This window comes from Arvicanthis niloticus, chromosome 27 (assembly GCF_011762505.2).
Source record: "Arvicanthis niloticus isolate mArvNil1 chromosome 27, mArvNil1.pat.X, whole genome shotgun sequence".
Taxonomy (NCBI): domain Eukaryota; kingdom Metazoa; phylum Chordata; class Mammalia; order Rodentia; family Muridae; genus Arvicanthis; species Arvicanthis niloticus.
In genome coordinates, this window is record NC_133435.1 from 15,945,791 (window position 1) to 15,960,824 (window position 15,034).

Genomic DNA, 15,034 nt, shown 5'->3' on the forward strand with positions numbered 1-15,034 from the left:
ATTAGCTACTTTTCTTGTTTCGGATACAAAATACCTGACAAAAGTAACTTGAGGAAGGATAGGGTTTTTGGTGTCATAGTTCAAGCATACAGTCCATCATGGCAAGGAGGGCATGGCAGTAGAATGTGAAGCAGCCAGTTGGTCACATTGTGCCACAGTCAGGAAATAAAGAGATGGGGTGCTCGGCTCACCTCGTTTTTATTCAGACTAGGACACCAGTCCATGGGGTGGTGCTACCCACATCTAGAGTGGATTTTCCCAATTCTATTAGCTTGATCTAAAATCCCTTTTGTAGACATGCACAGATATTTGTCTCCTGGGAGATTCTGCATCCTGTCAGGTTGAAAATCGATACTACCCATTAGATATCCTGTCTCCAACTTGCCTTCAAATGATATAGCTTCAGCTCAGGAGCTATGTTCCTTGTCACAGGCCTCTCCAGATCTCTGGAGATTCAACTGGTGTGTGGCCTTGGTGGGAAGCTAGAGCTCGCCTTGTAATGGCCATGGTCCCCAGGAACCTGGGGCCTTATCTATATGACTTAACAGAGGTGTGTTGATAAACATGCCATGGAGAATGACAGACCAGAGAGTTATGATGTTTGAGAAGCAATGAGCAATAAACAAGCAAACATAGGTGTGTATGTGTACTAGTGACTTTTCCTACTTCGGTGACAGAAAAGAGAGGTTTGTTTGAGCTTGGAGTTTGGAAGGCACAACTATCATGGATGAGAAGACATAGTGACTGTGCTGGCTCTATCTGTGGTCATGGGAGCTTGAGAACTCTTGTTCATATCTTGGCAGATCACAAGAGAACCTGGGTCAGAACCAGAGGTAGATATCACATTTCAGACCAGCCCCTAGAGACCCACTTCTGAGAGCTAGACCACAGTGCCAGATGCCCCATAACCCTTCAAACCAATGCTACCTTCTGTGGACATATGCTTAGACACTTGTGGAGGCAGGGAAGGGCACAGTTACATTTAAATCAGAATAGTGTGGGATGTACCAAGAAGAGCAAGGGCTCCTGTAACCAGATCCAAATTGTCTCCATGAGAGAGTAGGGATTCTGGAGGGCATCCAAGAAGAAGTGGTACTGAGGCCCATACCTGATGCAGAAGCAAATGGTAGCCAGACAGTTGTGAGGAAAGGATCGCCAGACCGCAGGCCTACCCACACTGCCCCGCCGTCAAAGCCTCGGTTTTTTTTTTTTTTTTTTTTCTTTGCTCCTATGGGTACTTTTGTCAGTTCCTGGAAATGGTCAGGCTCTTTCTGAACACTGGACCTCATCTTGGGGCAGTCTCTCTCCATCTGCCTCTTCTGAGATGCTGGGTAGATTGTACTTCCACCAGTGGCCCTTGCCCTTCCCTTGTTGCCTAGGCTATAGGCAGTCTCCTTCCAGGGCTTCTGTCTCTACCACTAAAGGTGAATTGTGTAAAAGAAGAAACTGGCTTGTAGAAAATGACAGAGCTCCATGTAGTGGGTTCACCTCAGGCAATGCAGTGTGTGTGTGTGTGTGTGTGTGTGTGTGTGTGTGTGTGTGTGTGATACTGGAGATCAAATCCAGGGCCTCTAAAATGCTCTGTCTCTAAATTTCACCCTCAGCCCACAAATCGGTTTGGAAGTATTCTCCTTACCCTCACCCTTGTTGCCTTGGGTGAAGTGTGTAAGTGGTTAAATGGATATGCCCTGCCAAGCTCTGTAGGAAGAAAGGTCGAGATACATTTCAGCCAGCCCTGGTGGCTTACACCTGCAGTCCCTGCATTCCAGAGGCTGAATCAGGATTGCTGGAATTTTTGAGGTTAGCCTGGGCTAGACAGCAAGTTTCAGGTGAATCTGGACTATAGTCTGAGACCCTGTCTCAAATGAGAATGAACAAGCCCTGGCAAGCTGGCTCCACTGATTCCAAGGTGATGACCTGAGTTTAAACCCCAGGCCTCACAGGGTGGAAAGGAAAAAAGAAACCCACACATTCGACCTGATCTTGATAATCATGTCCGTAGCAAAGAAAGCAAACAAATCGATCTTAATTGCCTTAAAAGATTTTATTTCCTCAATTAGGAACTAGTTTCTTTTGGCCAAACTGAAAGAGCACCTTGTGTGCTCGTTAAGCAAGACACTCTTGTGGGCTCTAATTACTGTCCTGCTTGCAGTGAGCCTGACAGAAGACTCATTGTAACCTATGGAATCACTCAAGAAATGACAAGAAATGAAGGGCAGGAGGCAAGCACCGAGCTGTTACAACACAAGTCGGGTAGAACGTTTTAACTAAGGATTAACTTGATTGCTTGTTCTCTGTGGGAGAATAACAAAGAAAGAGGAGAAGGAGAAGAAAGAGAAGAAGGAAGAGGAGGAGGAGGAGGAGAAACAGTAGAAGGACAAGAAGGAGGAGGGAGAAGAGGAGGAGGAAGAGGAGGAAGAGGAGAAGCAGCTAGACAGTGCTGTCAGCAAAGGAAGACAAAAGTGCAACTGGAAGGACCAGGTGAGATGGCTCAGTTTTAAGATCACTGGCTCCTCTTCCAGAGGATCCTGGTTCAATTCCCAACACCCACAGGGAGGCTCGGGGATCCAACACCCTTCTCTGACCTCCTCCTGCACCAGACACATGGTATATATGGATATACATGCAAGTCAAATACTCATACACGTGAAAAATAAAATTTAAAAAGAAGTGCAACTGGGAGGTCAGAGGGCTGAAGGGAAACAGAAGAGCAGACAGGATACAGGATGGGGTATGGGACAGGGCAGGGCAGGGCAGGGCGGGGCGGGGCGGGGCGGGGCGGGGCAGAGCGGGAAACCAACTAGCAGGTGCCAAAGTTTTCCAAGGGGGAGCAGGAAGGAGCACTGCAGGATGCTGACTGGAATCTGGGCACCCCATTTTTCATGCCTGTTAGTGAGACCTTGGCCTACTGTGTACTTCCCAAAAGGAAATAAATGAGGAACCCAATAATATCCAGGATTGCAGCCCAGCATCATTCCAGGAGACCCTCTGCATGCCAAACAGGATTCGTCACCTCTACAAGTTTAAGTTCTTGGACTGGGGATATAGCTCAGGGCTACATCACTTTCCTAGCATTTGCAAGACCCTCTGTCCAAGGCTCAGGGCTGTACAAAGCAAGTGCCTGCACTCTTTCTAGATTTTCATTCATGTGATGTGAGTCTGAGCCTGAGAGACAGCTACTTGCTTCTTCTCTTCACTTTTGAATCATGCTGCCCCACATCTTCATCCCATGAGTGACACAGCCACAATTTCAGAATCCTTCTGTGGCAGCAGAGAAAGAAAATGCAAAAGTCCAAAAGCCAGGAGGCTGCTAAAGGGCTATAGAGGGAGAGACTGCAGAGGGAGAATATAGAGGGAGGACTGGACTGCAGAGGGAGGGCTGAAGAGGGAGGACTGCAGAGGAAGGATTGAAGAGAGATGATTATAGAGGGAGGACTGCAGAGGGAGGATTGAAGAGGGATGGTTATAGAGGGAGGACGGCAGAGGAAGAGCTATAGAGGGAGGACTGCAGAGGGAGGGCTGAAGAGGGAGGACCACAGAGGGAGGATTGAAGAGGGTTATAGAGGGAGGACTGCAGAGGGAGGACTTACGAGGGAAGGCTGCAGAGCGAGGGCTAAGAAGTCTCCAAATCCAAATCTGAAAACCTTCTGACCCCGAAGTTCACAGTGGTAACTTTGAGCTCAGTGCTCAACCAGAAGGGAAAAGATATTTAATACACTTTCCCCAAAGTTAAAAACATAACGTCCTGTAAATTCACACTGGGCATAGCAAAGTTTGACTCACCTTACTGATGAATGAGGCAAGCAGTTAGAAGGCAGGGCGGGTTTAAAAGCATGCCGAGACACCGGATCTCTGTAGACAGTTATGGAGGAAAGTTCCTAGGTTAGATCCAAAACTGATAAGTGACTACAGGGTGACACCAAGCAATAGTATTCGGTGAGGTCTTCCACCGGGCAGAAATCATCTGCCTTTCTAGCAAACAAGATGTAGAAATTATCATGGAATTTTACTAAGTGTGAGCCTTTAACTAACTGCAAATACCTAAGTCAAACAAAAGAGTATCTTCCGGGGCCAGTGGCTCCCCATTATGCATGGGATTTTAATCATATGCACACAATCATGCATAGGCATAGGTGGTAAAGAGAGGACTCTCCCTAAAGGCTGACTAGAAGACAGTTTTATTCCACTGCACATGCAGCAAAAACTTCTTCATGCTGGACCAGCCTTCTTTATCAGGTATTCTTTATACCTGAATGTGCTGGCAATACTGTTGCATAGAAACTGTCTACATTTGATTGTTACCAAGGATGAGGACACTTGAGCCATTGTCCAGAATAAAAGTACATGTAGTTAGATGCATGTTGGGTAGAGGAAGTTCTGAGGTTGCTGGGTACATTGTTTAGAGAGGGGTGTGTGTGCATAGTATATGCAGGTAAAGGAACAAGGCCTTCAATGCATATTATAAGGTATGGGCGTTGCCGGGCAGTGGTGGCGCACGCCTTTAATCCCAGCACTTGGGAGGCAGAGGCAGGTGGATTTCTGAGTTCTAGGCCAGCCTGGTCTACAGAGTGAGTTCCAGGACAGCCAGGGCTACACAGAGAAACCGTCTGGAAAAAAAAACAAAACAAAAACAAACAAACAAACAAAAAAAGACAGGGGTGTGGGTTTGGGTGGGTGTATCTTTGTATGTCTCTCTCTCTCTCTCTCTCTCTCTCTCTATATATATATATATATATATATATATATATATATATATATATCTCCAAAACAAAATAAGGTTCCAAGCTAATCTACACACACACACACACACACACACACACACACACACACACACTGTAATTGAAAAAAAGAATATCTTTGAGTTGAAAGGGTTAGCTCAGAGTTCTGCTAAAGACTATGCCTCACTGTGTAAAAGGAAAGCTACCAAGGAAGACATCCAACATCAGTGTCTGGCCTACACATGCACATCCACAGATATGAGAACACACGTTGTCTTAGTTAGGGTTTCCATTGCTGTGAAGAGACACCATAACCAAGGCAACTCTTATAGAGGGCAGCATTTAATTGGGGCTGGCTTACAGATTCAGTGGTTCAGTCCATTATCATCAAGGTGAGAAGCATGCCAGCATCCAGGAAGGCATAGCGCTGAGAAGCTGAGAATTCTACTTCTGTTCTGAGGGCAAACAGAAGACTCTCAGGCAACCAGGAGGTCTTTAAGCCCACCCCCACAATGACAAAATCCTCCAACAAGGCCACACCTACTCCAACAAAGTCACACCTCCTAGTAGTGCCACTCCCTGGGCCAAGCATATTCAAACCACCATACACATAAATACACACAAAGAATGCCCTTACATAATAACCAACAAACATGTTGCCAATCTTTTGTTCTTGTTTCCAACTTTTAAGTAATTATCTTAATTGTGATAATGTTGAGCCATTTTCCTTCAGAGAAAAGCACATTTCTAAGAAGGCTGTAGTGGTTCGTTATTGTGATTGAGAGAATCAGCCAGTCAAGGGTGCCCACCAAGTCCTGTCTCAAAAACAAAATGAGATAAACCAAAAACAGAGGGAATTTAGGTGCAGCCTGAAGTCATGTTTAAGAACATTTAAGATGTTCCAGTTGAGTTAATGATAACGTACAAGGACTGTTCAGGATTGGCCAACCAGGTGGCTCTTCAGATGGGACACTCTTTATGTTGTCTGTGACTATGTTCCTAAGACCAATGTTGTTGGAGATCCAGTGGGTCTCAGACATGACAAACAGACTCATTCAATGGCTTTGAAACTGTCTTCTGTGTCTTTTCCTAATTGTCACACTTCAAATCTAAGCACACTCCTGAGTTATAATAAGGAGTGTTGCTATCCAGGATGAACACTGCCAACTAAGGCTTGGTAGCCACTGGGCATGGCCACTTTCCATTTTCATGCATGCTTAAGTGTCAGTGGCCCAGAACCACCTGCCACCTGCTTGTTCTCTCTCTCTCTCTCTCTCTCTCTCTCTCTCTCTCTCTCTCTCTCTCTCTCTCTGCTCTTGACATCAGTAATGTAACTTGGGAGTTCCTGGTGATCCCTAGAGCATAGTCAGAATTTCCTATTTGGCTGCATTTGAAATATTCTTGAAAGCATCTCATGCTGGAATTCAGTGGACATGTCTACGAAACTCATGATCAACCTCTCAGTGACAGCCTCTCACAGCACATGGATCAGTTGTGGGCATGTCATCGCTGTAAAACTAGTGAGACATTCATATTCTTGCTGTTCTGGGGACTGCACATGCTCAGCAAAAGCTGGACCAGCGGTCTCAATCCCCAGCACTGTCCCAAGGATCTGGCAACTCTTTCCTTCTTCATTTTCAGCCTTGGTTCTGGGAGAGTCTAGGCACAAGAATATGAATTTTCATTGATAAATAATTAACTTTCTATTTGTTGCTCATAAAAAAACACTTTGGTGTTTTGCATTTGTTCTTAGTGAAAAGACCAAGAAACCATTGCTATGGATTTGGGTCAATCTTCCTGCAGTAAACACTTCCTTCACTAACATGTAATATAAATAAATCATGCCTTGCTGCTTCACTTCTGTGTACTTCTGTATTTTGGGGGGCTTAAAAAGTTTATTTTTAATTATGTGTATATGTGTGTGTGTGTGTGTGTGTGTGTATGCATACGAATATGTTCTTGAAGGACAGAGAGGCTGCCAATCTCCTGGAGCTTGAGTTACTGGTGGTTGTGAGCCACTCGACATGGGGCTGGGAACCAAACTTAAGTCCTCTGGAAGAGCAGTGTGTGTTATTAAATGCTGAACCATCTCTCCAGTCTTGGCTCTTGTTTTAAAAATGTATCACAAAGTGAACTTTTTCTATTATGATAATGTTTTAATGAATAAATACATAAACATATAAATTATATATTTAAATTAGCATGTAAAGTTTTAGGTATCATTATATTTTCAAGCAGAATTTGTTTCAGTTGATTTCCCCACCCTCTCTCGGTTCCCTTACTTCCTGTTCCCCTTGGGTACCCATGCCTCGTCTCCCTGCACTTTCACATCTGTCACATGCATCTTTTTGCTTCTGCCTCCTTGCTTCAACACCTGTTTTCCTGATTTCCTCTTTTGGTCTCCTGTCTAATTTCCTAGGCTTTACCTACATTTTCTCCAGTTTACATGCATACACATATATGTTACATCTTAAAGATTCGTTTTATATATGTGCGTGTGAACCTGCTTGAATGTCTGTACACCATGAGAAACACCAGTATACGCTCCCAATTTTCAGGCATTTGCCTTTTTAGGGAGATGAAGAAAGAAGCAAGAATACAAAAGGAAGAGAAGCAGTGACAATGGTTGTTTTGGTCTGTGGCCACAGCTCACATTCCTAAGGCTGGTATCTGATACTGACTGGACCATTATTTATGAATAAATGCCCAGGACATGAGCTAGGTCTGTTCCCTGACTAGTTTGTAACTGATATTAACCCATTTATATTATTCTATCACATGGCTCGTTACCTCTCTCAAGTTTTATATGTCAGATGAGTGTGGAATCTTCCCACACCTCATTCTTTCCCAGAGCGCGCTCTCTCTCTCTCTCTCTCTCTCTCTCTCTCTCTCTCTCTCTCTCTCTCTCTCTTTCTGTGTGTATTTCTCTCTCTCTCCTTCCCTCCCTCTCCCCTCTCCCTCACTCCCCCTCCCCTCCCTCTCTGCCAGATGTCCCACCTTCTACCTTCTATTCTACCCTTTTGTTAATAGGCCATCAGATTTTTATTTACAGGTGATGTTACCACACAGTGCACAAGATATTATCCCCTAAACTCATCTGCTCAGCTGCCTTCAGTGCCGTAGTTTTCCATCCTCTCCAGCTCTTCTGAACTTGAAAAGCTACAAAAGAGAAGCATGCAGCTGCCCAGAAGAAGCACTACTGATATTTAGTGGTAAAAATCTAACCTCTATTTTGGAATTTTTCCAGGTTATTTGGGAGTTGGAAAAGTAAAGGTCAGGTCTTTCCTTCCCTGGGTGGTGAAGGTTGAGTTTGAAGACCCCATCTTTCTTGAGAGGAAGCTGTAAATCAGACAGAAAGCTGATGTGTGGAGGTAAGGATTTTTTTTTCTTCAGAGCAAAGGAAGCCAGAGCATCTATGGAAACAGAGTAGGGAGGGAGGAAGCCTTCTGAGAATCCTCTGGTTAACTCCACAGCTGTCTTTATTAGATGGAGGAGCTTGTGTCCTTGCATGGGGCAGGGATGTTTGCCACTTAGAAAGAATGTGTCATGAAACATCCTTCTTGGGAAAGTCTGGAGCTGAAGGCTCACCGAGGAAAGCCTTATCTTAGGATGGACAAGCAGGGCCACTTGACTGGAGATGACTCTCATATACTTAGGGGAAAGCCCAGGAGAACATTGTATTTTCCATATACAGCCAGAGGTGATGATATCTAAGTGAAATAGGAAGGGACCCTTACCTCCTAGAGAACCTAGGGACTTATGGGTACCATGCAGTTTTTTCATCTCAGACACCTACCCTTTTAAAGCCAGGCTTGGATCCTGTGTCAGGATTTCCGGCTCTAGACCTTGAACCTCCATTGCATGTTATAGAAGCTGAATCATCTTAGATAGGTTTTTTTAGTATGCTTTCTGCAATAAACATCATGACCAAAAGTAATTTAGGAGAGGAAGGTTTAGTTTGTTCCTGTTTACACTGTCACAGGTAACAGTCCTTCACTGAGGGAAATCTGAACAGGGGCTCAAGCAGGAACTGCAGCAGGAGCCATGGAGGAATGAATGCTACGTCCTGGCTTGCTTGCTTCCAAGTTCATATTCAGTTAGCATTTATATATACTCTAGGACCACATGCCCAGGGGTAGCTCCACCCACAGAGAGCTGGGTCCTCCCACATCAATCAATGGTCAAGAAAACTCCTCTTAGACATGGCTACAGGCCTGTCTGATCTGGATAATTCCCCAGTTGAGATTCCTGCCCCGGTCTGTGGGGCAGTGAACTGGGACTGGGGGACCACCTGAAAGAGAGAAGTAGGGGACAAGGTTCCGTGAAGAAGGACTGCAAGTCAAGAAGTCTTATCAAGCTGTCAAATTTTTATTGTTCCTACACCAGGTTATATACACATAGAAGCAGGGTATGGGAAGGGGGGATGACATACGGTCTCTTTGTTTCTGGGAAGCACAGGTGTTCTCAGGGGGAGTACAGATGTTCTCAAGAACAGGATATTGGCTGGGTGAAAAGTTCAGCAGACGAAACAGAGCAGAACAGATTACTAGGTACCTGTCCATAAGATCTATGATCATTTGTTCTGATCTAAGCTAGTACTTTCCCACCAAGACTACCTACCCACAAGATTTATTGCTATTTGTTCTTAACTGAGTTAGTACTTTCCCACAGAGGGCAAGACTTTGTGCCAGTAGGCACGTATGGCTAACTAAGGAGTTAATGTTTAAGCAAGGTCTCTCCTGACAGATTCCCTCAGATAACTGTAAACTGTGTCAACTTTACAGCTGAAACTAACCAGGATATTGGTGTTCTAACTTACCTGGAGAGTCTTTGTATAAATTTATTGCCTGAGAGTGTAAGATATATGATGGATGGACAAAGGGGTGGGTGGATGGATGGATGGATGGATGGATGGATGGATGGGAGGGAGGGAGAAAGGGTGAGTGGATGGAAGTGTGGGTTGGTGGGAGGGAGGGAGGATGGATGGATGGGTGGGAGGAATGAAGGGTAGATGGATGAATGGATGAATGGATGGGAGGGAGAAAGGATGGATGGGAGGGTAGATGTGTTGGTGGATGGATGGACAGATGAATAGATAGATACATAGATAGATAGATAGATAGATAGATAGATAGATAGACAGACAGACAGACAGACAGACAGATTACAGACAGATAGACAGGAGCCAGGGAGGTATGTCAGCAAGTAAAGCATTTGCCACCAAGCCTAATGATGAGTTTGAAGCTCATAGTAGAAGGAGAGAACGTACTCTACACAGCTGTCCTCTACCTTCTGTATGCCTGATGTGACAGGCAGATGCCCCCTACACAGATTCTGTACATGCACACACAAAATTGTAACAAATAAAAACAACAAACCTTTTAAAAGTAGATTGTTGAGAGAGGGCAAGGGAAAGGTGGAGGAGAAAGACAGGGAGAAATCGACAACCCCAAATCATGTTGTCTTTTTTGATGTATAAAGACAACCTGTTCTTCTCTGTGCATATAATACACCATGAGGACCTCTGTGCAGGTGTGAACTGAGTGGAGTTCAGCCTGCAGGTATCCTTGTTCATACTGCTCACCCTTAGACACACTTTTGAACCCTGGATGGGTGAAAGCCTTATTTATCCTTTACCCAATGAAATTTTTTTTAATGCCATTATCTTGACTTGTCATATACTGAAGAAGAAAGCCTCTATTTGGTCACTTAGGATGCCCGTATGTTTATTTGCTTTCTAAGCTTCTGTTTTATTGCTGTGATAAAACACTATAACTAAGGCAACTTATAAAAGAAAGCATTTAATTGGGCTTATGCTTTCAGAGGATTAGAGTCATGATGGAGAAGCAAGGGTATGGAGGCAGGAGGTAGAGAGCACACTGAGACTGGCACAAGTCTTTTGAAATGCCAAAGCCCACCCTCAACAACATACTTCCTCCAGCAAGGCCACACCTCTTAATCCTCCTCCAAACAGTCACCACCTGGCAAGTGCCTGAGACTTATGGGAGACATCTCATTCAAAACACCACAGCTTCTAAGATCCCAGTTGTTGGTTTGAAGTGTCTTCCTCCACAGCCCTGGCTATGAATCTGTACAGACAAAGTGTTCCACTTCAGTGCCTTGAGCAAATACATCAGGTTTAATGGTCTTCTGTTGATCAATAGGAAGGGACTCGATGGAGAAGGCACAGCCCAGTCAACTGATAAATTGCAAAAGCATATGCCAGGTTACAGGTGCTGCAGGAATCCTAGTCCTGTCAGAAAAACAATAAGAAAGAAAGGGAAGGTAGAGAGCCCAAGCCAACACACATAGTGTCACTCAGAATTATTCCAGCTCGTGGATCTAGGACTACATTCTAGCTACTTTTGCTGAGCTCCTGTCTTCCTATGACACGCCCTTCCTTCAAGATGGGTGTCAGTCTTTCCAAAGTGGTTCTCTCAACCCAAAACTAAATCTAATTTTTTTCTTTTTAAAAAAAGTTTTATTTTGTTTTTATTTTATATGATGTTTTGCCTATATGCATGTGAGCCACATGTATTCAGTGTCTGTAGAGACCAGAAGCAGGCATTGGATTCCTTGGAACTGGAATTATAGACTATTGTGAGCTTCCATGTGAGTATGGTGGAATTGAACCCAGATCCTTAGAAAGAGTAGTGTCTTAGTTACTGTTCTATTGCTGTGAAGAGACACCGTGACAAAGGCAACATGTCACAAAAGAAAGCATTTAATTAGGGGCTTCCTTAGAGTCTCAGGGGGTGAGTGCATGACCATCATGACTGCAAGCAGAGTAGCAGGAAGGCATGGTGCTGGAACAGTAACTAAAAGCTTACATTGTGTCTGAAAGTTAGAGGTAGAGATGGAGACTGGGCCTTTGAAACTTCAAAGCCCAACTGGAGTGACACACCTTCTCCAACAAGACCACACCTCCTAATCCTTCCAAAACAGTTCCACCAACTAGGACCAAGTATTCAATTACATGAGCCTGTGGGGGCCATTCTCCTTCATCCCATCATAAGCAGTAAGTCTCATTAACTGCTGAGCTGCTCTCCAGCCCACACTTTACAATCTTTCTTTTCCTTTTTCTTTAAAAAGATGATTTGCGTTTACTTTATGTGTATGAGTGTATGGTTGTATAACATGTATATGTGTGGTGCATACAGAGGTCAGAAAAGGGTATCCAATTCCCTGGAACTGGAGTTACAGAGGTTTGTGAACAGCCATGTAGGCGCTAGGAACTGAATCCAGGTCCTCTGCAAAAACAGTAAACGCTGTTAACCACTGAGCCACCTCTGCAGGCCCAAAGTTTATTAATTAATAGGAAATCTACCATTAGCTTCTTAACTGTCTGTAAGATGAAAAGAAGACTAGCTATCTGTTGAGATTCATAAATAATATTTACTTCATCCAAAAAGAAAAGTAAAGGTCTTAAGAAAGAAGTGGCCTGCTCAGAAGTGTCCTTGGACTCTGATGTAGAGAAAGCTGATGTTTCTTGTCATATGTCAACATCAGTAGCTAGGGTCTTACTGAGTAGAGGAAAAGCCATGTCTTCTTCCTTACCTAAAGGGCTGGTGTTAGAGGTAAGCAAGCCTAGGGAAGAAGGAGCCAGCACTTCTGGTGCAGCCCTGTCCAGAATGGGCACACTTAGACACATTCTGCTTGCTCAGCACAGGTGCAAGCCACCAAGGGACCAGACCTTGATACCTCTCAAGGCAATGACATAATTTCCTGAGTCTCTGACCTTTTCTGAGCTTCCTTATTGAGAATGGCTTCCAACATCCTTAAGTTCAAAAAACAAAAAAAACAAAAAAACAAAAAACAGTATCCATAAAGCCATTAGTTCTTAAAAAAAACAAAACAAAAACAAAAAAAACCAGTGATACTGTCCAGCAAAGCAAGGTACTTATTGAACAGCTGTGGAAAAGTTGACTATAAATAAAATCACCCTTACTGCTCATGTCATATAACAGAATATGCTTCAAACTAAAATGAAAAGTCTGGACAGCCAGGGGTAATAAAACAGGGAGTAACCAAGCACAAACACAAAAGACTTATCAAGTTTCATTAAGACCTTGCTGATGGTAGACCACACAGCTGCAATAAAGACAAACAATATGGTCCTGTGGGTTTTGTTCTGCCAGCTCTGCTTAGACACACATGGGCTAGGCTTACCCAGGGTTGGAGGCTTACGAGGTTAAAAAGGAGTCAAGGGTGAGAAGACAACGGGAATGTCCGAGAACAGAGAAGTAGTCAGACGGAAAGCTCAGGCAAGAGAGAAATGAGGCCAGCTTGAGAGGTTGAGCTTAAAGAGAATAAGAAGGGGGAGATGAACCACAGGCTGAGGTGCTACCTAGGGGAAAATGGCTCAACACAAGGGGGCCGGGTCACTGCTGCAGGAAAGCAGGGTTTGCCATTCAGGTTCTGCAAGAGGACCTGTGTGCCTGGTTACTGAAGTGGGACAGAAGTTGGACCACAGTGAGCCTCTGTACATGCTGGGTGATAGACTACCCAGGACAGACAACTGGGCAAGCCTGAGATCCAAGGGCCAAGATGCTTTGTGTGTCAGGGAAAGATCTTGAAGTAGTGAGAGCATGGCATGAGAGAATGACTGCTGCTAGTTAGTCATCAGACCACCAAAAGCAGAAAGGGATAGGAGAGGGAGGGAGCTGCCATCTTGACCCCAGCATACAGGGAGTTGGGGTGGAGGTGACACGTGAAAAGACTGAGTTTACAGAAAGCAGTGGGATCCCTGACACTCTTACTATAGAGCACAGGCTGCCCTCCAACTCTCAACCGTCCTGCCTCAGCTCCTGAGTGCCAGGATTACAGGTACATGCACATGGTCAACAACTACTTTAAAGTGTGAGGCTCAATAGTATTAAATATATTAATAAGTATCCACCATCCAACTCCATCAGTCTTTCCAGTCCATGATACTGAGCTTTGAGACTGGAGAGATGAACAAGCAGTCAAGAACACTTCCTGAACCAGGCGTGGTGATGTATGTTTCTAATCCCAGAACTCAGGAGGCAGAATCAGGTGGATTTCTGAGTTTGAGGCCAGCCTGTTTTATAGAACGAGTTCCAGGACAGCCAGAGCTACATAAAGAAATCCTGTCTTGAAAAATCACTGCTGCCACCACCACCAACAACAGTAAAAAAGAGAACTTCCTAATCCTACAGAGGACTCTGATTGTGTCCACCGCATCCTTGTTGGGTGGCTCATAACCACCTGTACCTCCAGCTCCTGGGTATCTGGTGCTTCCTTTTACCCTTCATAGATATCTGCACACATGTTCACACACAAGCACACACACAGGTAACATATGTATACACATAATCAAAAATAAAATAAGTCTTAAACCACAAAACTGAAGTTCTATACCCAGCAAACAGTAACCCCACTTTCTTCCTCATCTCTGGTCCCTAGTAACTGCCATTCTGCTCTGTCTCTGTGGATGTGACTCTGGTCCTGCAGCAGACATTCTGCTCTATCTCTGTGGATGTGACTCTGGTCCCCTGTAGCAGACAGTCTGCTCTGTCTCTGTGGATGTGACTCTGGTCCTGCAACAGACATTCTGCTCTATCTCTGTGGATGTGACTCTGGTCCCCTGTAGCAGACAGTCTGCTCTGTCTCTGTGGATGTGACTCTGGTCCTGCAGCAGACATTCTGCTCTGTCTCTGTGGATGTGACTCTGGTCCTGCAACAGACATTCTGCTCTATCTCTGTGGATGTGACTCTGGTCCCCTGTAGCAGACAGTCTGCTCTGTCTCTGTGGATGTGACTCTGGTCCTGCAGCAGACATTCTGCTCTGTCTCTGTGGATGTGACTACCCAGATTCTCTCACACAAGTAGACTCAAGCAGTCTCCAATCTTTTCAGTTGTTCATTTGACTCACTACAATATCTTTGAGGTTCATCTATATTGTAAGGTAGGTCAGAGTTTCTTAATTAGGTCAAATAGAAATTTACTGGATGTGTGTACCGGATTTTGATTTAGCTTGTGGCTTTACATATATATATATATGTTTTATCATAAAAGAAGATGTATGTCAGTTCTGTCTACTGGGCCTACTGTGCTGTTTAAGCCTTGTCTTTTCTCCACTGCCCTTTCTGTTGTTAAGAGGGAGCCATTGAAGTTTCCCACTAACACTGTATCCCTGTTCTTGTCTTTCAATTTCCTTACTATTGTTTTGTGTATTTCATGGTCTGTCCCAAGGGGTGCATAAACACTTGTCACTGTTATGTCTTGATGTGTTGAATCTTCCTTCTTTGTTAAGTCATCTTTTTCTTTTCTTTTGTTTCAGAAATATTTTCTTT

The 15,034-nt window shown here is 44.3% G+C and overlaps 1 protein-coding gene and 1 long non-coding RNA gene across 3 annotated transcripts in view; one reads left to right on the forward strand and one right to left on the reverse strand.

Moving 5' to 3' along the window:
- The window catches only part of Gcnt3 (glucosaminyl (N-acetyl) transferase 3, mucin type), an 18,057-nt gene extending 14,054 nt beyond the window's left edge, over nt 1–4,003 (reverse strand). The window contains exon 1 of the mRNA XM_076926179.1: nt 3,784–4,003. The gene's annotated coding sequence lies outside the window, so the exon portion shown is untranslated. The remainder of the gene's footprint in view (nt 1–3,783) is intronic.
- LOC143439728 (uncharacterized) overlaps nt 1–15,034 on the forward strand; it is a 37,471-nt gene that overhangs the window by 1,724 nt on the left and 20,713 nt on the right. For both annotated transcript variants that reach the window (XR_013107781.1, XR_013107780.1), the window contains exons 1-2: nt 1–2,481; nt 7,966–8,089. The exon at nt 1–2,481 is cut by the window's left edge. This is a non-coding gene — a long non-coding RNA (uncharacterized LOC143439728). The remainder of the gene's footprint in view (nt 2,482–7,965; nt 8,090–15,034) is intronic.